Here is a 6,474-nt window from a genome sequence, read left to right as displayed (position 1 = left end):
AAGAGTATGGAGGTTTGATACCGTGCAACGTGCGCGCACGCGTGTGTGTGACACAATGAGGCGCTTTAGAGGCGCACTTTGCTCACTTACCTTTTCTTCAAACCTCTTCATAAATTATTTAAAGAGCATGAATCAGACTTAAAAGACACACATTTTCGAAATCCACTCACTCTCTCTCTCTTTCAGTCCGGTCTGCTACAGTCTCAAAGAAGGTTTCTTCGGAGATTCTTCAAATTTGCTGGTTGCAGATTCTCGCTCAAAGCTCTGTTGTACCCTGGGAATGGATTTGCCTATAACCCAACAACAAACTCAGTGAAACTGAGTGTGGACAAATAACGTTATAAAGACAGTATTTTCAGACGCGCCTCAGAGCTTTTCCTCCAAAGTTACAGTGACCCCATTTCCCAGCAATTGAAGTCACACGTGAAGAACATCTCATCCTTCTACATGGTATGTTCCCAATTCACGAGGATAGTGTTTTGTGGTTAGATATGAGCAGACTTCTCGTGGACAAATGATCTGGAATCCTCTCTCGTTTTCCCTTTCTCTATTGTAGAACTTTGGCTGAAAGTTGAAACCCTAAATAGGCAACAGATCCCATTCTTTTATCTTAAATCAAAAGGAAGCACGATTGGCAAATTTTGTAGGTAGACCATTATTTTTCGACAAAACTTTTTCTTCCTTCTGAAAATATGTACTCCTTGGATGTCACGGTGAGTTAGGGGTTCTGTTGGATTCGCAACAAAGAAAAAACACTATCAGGCGGTGAAGCAAAAGCAAATCAAAACTACTTTCTTTAGCAGTCATAATGAAGGAACAATTGGGGGGTTCAATTGGTTGCAAAGCAAAAATAGCAGAGGTAGTGCTTTCAAACAAACCAGAAGATGATGCTCTGGCAGTTGTGAAGAATCATCACCTTGATTAATCTACAATTGGTTTTACTTCCGCCCCCAACAAGCTTTAACCATTATCACAATGGATATTTTTGTTTTTTCATGTTTTTTCGTATTTAAGTTCTTAACGTCCCAGTAATGTCTCATCGTCTCCATTACTTGTTATTGGGAGATGTTTCAAATATAAGGTGGGGATGTGCTGTGAAACATTGTGGGGCGCTACTAAGCATCTCATTTTGATAATGTTGTTAGACTCGGGTTGGACCCGGAAGTAGTTCGACCATTTGGGTTGGCAATTGACTAAAATTGTCTCTCAAACAAATTCATGTGTATTATCGTTTCGACCACTGTTTTCAAAACTGGACTGGACCATGCAGTTGGACCGAAAAAACTGGGAACCGGTCAGACTGTTTTCCTCCAAAACCGTTTTTTCCCTCAAAACTGTTGATTTTGGTCAACAAATCATTGAACTGGCTGGTTAATTGTTCGAATTATTTGAATGATTTTGACCGTTTTTCAATTTTTAAAATTTTTTATTTTTTTGTCAGAATGGACCGGCCATTCAGATCGAACGATCGGACTATTCGTATTGGTAACCAGCCTGCCGGTTCGGTTTTAAAAACCATAATTTCGACTGAAAGACTTTCTGAGATGCCTTCGCTTTTCTGACTTTTTTAACCTTCATCGTCGACCATGTCGTCATTCTCAGCACATTGAAAAGAAAGAGCTTACATCTGTGCCCCACAATGTCCTACAGAACATCCTCCCCTGTGGGACGTTGTGGGGCGCCCCGTCATGGGGCGCAGATCTGAAAGAAACCCCATCAATCCCAACCATGTCAGCACCGAAATTCTTTGACGTGAAAGAGGACGCGTCGGGCATGGTCCGCCGTCACGGCATCCAGAGTAATGAAGTAAGTCACCGCCACGGCCGTGATTGCTATCCACATTATCACCATTTGAATCCACATCCATCTCCGTCGCTTTAATGGTAGCCCTCTAACCAGCATTAGTATTATACTCAGAGATGCCAAGAAGCCTATTGTGTTGAAGATCATGAACTGCCCATACTCTCTTTTCTTTTCGTATGCCATTACTGACCTTCCCACATGGTGTGGGTTTTTCGCAGGATTGCCGTTGGCATCTGTCGTCAGCTCGTCTTGCCAAACACCACCTGGATCGGTGGAGAGGCATGTATCGGGATCGACCGATAACAAAACTCATACCAGTTGGAGGTGCCCTTTTGCGGATGCCAGGTGAAGGGGCGAATGCCCTTCGGAGTCGATTTCCCGGGCTAGTTCGGGCTTTCGACGCACAACTTCCTTGGCAAAATCGATGTGGCCGAGCAGTCGATGATGACTCGATCGATCGAGAAGGAGCGGATCTTCTTACAATTCCTTTAGTGATTCGACGCTGCCTTTCAGAGCGGCCTCATGAAGCCTGCTCTCCTTTCCCTTCATCTCTCTCTCTCTGTGATGGCTTTGTGCTCAATTTTCTTGAAGAAGAGTCAACTCAAAAGATTTTTGAACAAAACAATGAAACATCCTTCACTGTTGAGTTGACGCGGAGGGATTTAACGCTCAAATTCTTCGGTAGAGATAAAGATCAAAATGTTAAATTAAGGGTCTAAAGGCTGATGACGACTGCTCACTTGCTGCATCCGTCAAATTCTTCAAGGAGAGAATTCCGAATTAGTACCGTGCTTTGGCACTAGTGCCTAGTGCCTCTTTGTCTCCGAACTTTGTTGGAGTTAGGTTTGTTTGGGTATTCTAGTTTATCCAATAAACGAGGTAAGAATTTGGAATTTTAATTTTTTTGTTAATGTTTAGATGGTTGATAAAGAAAGTTAGATGACACTTAAAGGTTAGGATTTGAAAGTTTAGGTATTAAAATATCGCATTTTAAATTTTAAGGATCAAAGTGACATTAGGCTCAAAGTACAGGGTATTAATCGGGAATTTTCCCTAAAAATAATTTTTAGACCAGTCCTTTTTTTCTTATTCGGTGCATTCATTGTTAATAACTTCCCCTTTACCCCTCTTCCTCAAAGTGATGATTGCGGGATTTGATATTGCGTCAACCCTGAATAAACCAGTTAACACATCAACAAGCCAACTCTCCATTGGCATCTCTTTGATGGTTTCAAGTCAGAACGAATTTGAGATGGAATAATTGCACTATAACAAATAAAAAATTATTCGGTGAATCCATAAAAACTGCATACTTTAGTTAATTAATAGTAAATTCATATTTTAAATGCTTTTTCTTAAATTTTCATATACTTTTTAGCCCAAATTCAGGCCTTATTACACACACAGACATAATTAATAGTAAATTCATATTTTAAATGCTTTTTCTTAATTTTTCATAATGAGTAAAAGTGCTTAGTTTCTCCTCATCTACAAAAAATGATGTAGCAGATCATGATTGTTAACAAAGGGACTCTTGATGAGAAAAAGGAGAAGGGTCCCCTTTTTTAATTAAAAAATTAGCAGAGGGGCCCTGCGTTGTAGGGGTTTGGAGAAGTTAAATTATTATATAGAAAATAAAGAAGTTGAAAAGGCAATTTTTTAGTGAAAGCATCTTAGAAAAAAATTACTTAGTGTAAGGGTTTAAAAAGTGGGCATTTAGTAAACCGATAAGCATAGAGTTGGCAACATTTTGTACTTTAAAAACTATTTGAAGCCAATTGCCACGTTTTTTTTTTTTTTAGATGAGAAGGTTTCATATTTGCTTGTTTATTATGGTCATATTCAGTCACATTCTAGGTAATGCTTTAAATAAATCTGATATGGTTATGTATTGTATATGCATGGGTAGACATGCATGCATGGATAGACTAATGCACAGATGGGCTAACGAACTGTATAATTTACAGAGAAAAATCAAGGGAATTGTGATGTCTTTAGGTTTATTATATATATATATTAAGCTGACCTTTAGCCTCTCTATTGGTTTTGTCCTATGGTGTAAATCAGAGTAGGATTTTCACCTTAAAGCCCCTTCATGATGACTTGCTTCTCTACTGTAAAATAATGTAGATTCCCAAATGAACCAAAGTGACAATATACATACACCAATGCTTCACTAAGAAACCCATCAAAAGCTATAGAAGGCAAAAACACGTAATAAATCCAAAGACAATTTACCTACAGTGGAGATTCATTAGCATATGCTCAAATACTTGGAATTCATCCCAAGGTATTAACTTTGCCTAGGCTAGAAACAAAGAAAAATCCTCACCACTTTTCCCACTACATCATCTCCAAGTGAAATATGTCTTGAAGGAAAAATATAAATAAATAAATAAATAAGTAATTCTACAAAAAATTAATATATACTCAAAACAGAAAAAAATAAAGCAAATGGATAAAATCTTGAGTAACTTGTCAACTAATAAAATATATGGCCAAATATATATCTAGTTGCTTAAAAAACATACATGCAATCAAACTTAATTTTTTTATCCAGAAAACAATAATATAATATTGAGATTGATTGTCAATACTAAATATGTTAATAATCTCAAAGACCTCAAACATGAATTATAATAAGACATACATCAAAATAAACTTAGATGGATAAAATCACAATTTTGAAATATAAATATAAAACCAAAACAACCTAATTGTAACTTCCAATAAAAGCTAAGTAAACTCACACACTGTCATCCTAGACTCATCCTTGAATCATAAAGGAAAAATAAATGAGAAAAACTATAAAAAGTAAAAACAAAATAAAAAGACGAATGCCAAATTCAAGTAATAGAGAATCCCAATGTCCAAAAAACCCAAAGAAAAAGAAAAAAAAAAAAACTTGTTGGCATTGATATCGCTTGCATGATTTCTGCCAAAGGAGCTGCCATTGTAAATCTATAATTAATCCCAATTCCCTTCAACACCATCATAAGTATAAGCAAGTAAAGCAACAGATATTGGTCCTATTATCATAGAAAAGAAATTTAAGAGTAGCATATATATTAGGATATAAAACAGAGGCAATTATAGTTGATTAATTTAACAACTTGATATCAATGAGGGAGGAATCCATCATCTAGTTCTCATCTCCAAAGTATGAAATAGAGGTGCTGCCAATTGATATAGATTATGCATCCTTGACGCTATAAGGCATTCCTTTGCCACATGGCAAGGTGCTATCAATTGATACATATTATGTAGAAGTTCATAATAATCAACCTTGTCAATTGCCACGTAGCTTCCCACCAAACCACAAACATTAACCACTCACTACTATCAAAAAGTCATGTATAGACATCCTATTAAATGGCATTTGGATACTGATAACCCCATTCATCAAAGTTTTCCCTATCCATGTGCAATCAACCACCTAATTTTGTATAATGTTAAAACCCATTGCATTTGAATATGCTACATTCCCTCTAATGCTACCCTTCACTCAACTTTTGTATTTCCCTATTAGTTGCATGAATGATCATATTATAAGTTGCTACTGATCTCATCAAGACAGATTGAGAAAGAACTATCTACCCATATTTTGGGTGCTTTAATTTCTAGTGCAGATGATTTGGTGTTGTGGACATGATTTTCTAAATTTATGTAGATATTGAGCAGCTAAACATGGTTGCAATAGTGTATTTTCATATACAAAGTAATAGCTAAAAAATCATATTATATTCTGCATTTCTTGAATTCCAAAAATTGCATAACACTTGCAACGAAATGTTGGGGCTGACAAATGGAGTGATATTTGTCTCAAAGAGGATCAATGGACTTAGATCCTTAAACACCTTATATAGGAGAGGCATTTATCTTTTTTTTTTTTTTTCATTTTTATCAGGGGAAAATGCCCCATTACATGTTTGATTAATAATGAGAAGAGCGGGAGGATATAAACAAACAAACGAAGTTCCAAAACAATGATAGCATACTGACCCATCCGTTGGAAATTAGCCCTAGTACTCTAAATCCCAATCACCTGTTCTTGACTGAATGGATCATCAAAGATGTTTACTTTCCATCCATTGGAAATTAGCCATATATGTAGCCTTTAGTTAGCAAGATCAGGTCTATACTCTAGCAGGTTGGCCCACAAACCCGAGATTGGTATTTTTCTTAGTTATCCAGAATGATTTACCACCAAGATACTTTGAGCTCAGAATTTTAACCCATATTGCATTTTCTTCTCTGGCTCCATTCGCTTTTTGGTAAGTTATTTACCCGGGTAAATGTAGTTACCTGTGTAAGTTTTTCATGGGAAATACTTATTTGGGTAAGTGTATTTGTTTATATTCTTTTATTTCTCATGTACATAAGGCAATGGCCATTATAACCATAAAAATCTATTATTAAAAAGGGTATTTTTGTTCCATTCAAGTGTTGGCAATTTTCCCTCTAGGTGAGAAAGTTATTTACCCACCTAATAAATGGGTATCATTTACCCGGTAAGTGACACCCAGGAAAATAAACTTTTCCTGGTCCCCATATAAATATGTAGAACATTGGATTCTTGGTCAATGAGAATCAAAATCCTATTTACCAACTTTTCTCTCTCTCAAAATCTGAAAAAATAATGGTCCCTTTAAGAAATCTCGAAGCTAGCTT

The sequence above is a fragment of the Nelumbo lutea genome, chromosome 5 (genome assembly GCF_056320005.1).
Source record: "Nelumbo lutea isolate HS-2025 chromosome 5, American lotus-T2T, whole genome shotgun sequence".
In the NCBI taxonomy this organism is placed as follows: domain Eukaryota; kingdom Viridiplantae; phylum Streptophyta; class Magnoliopsida; order Proteales; family Nelumbonaceae; genus Nelumbo; species Nelumbo lutea.
The sequence above is the reverse complement of the archived record's forward strand: the minus strand, read 5'-3'. Positions refer to the sequence as shown.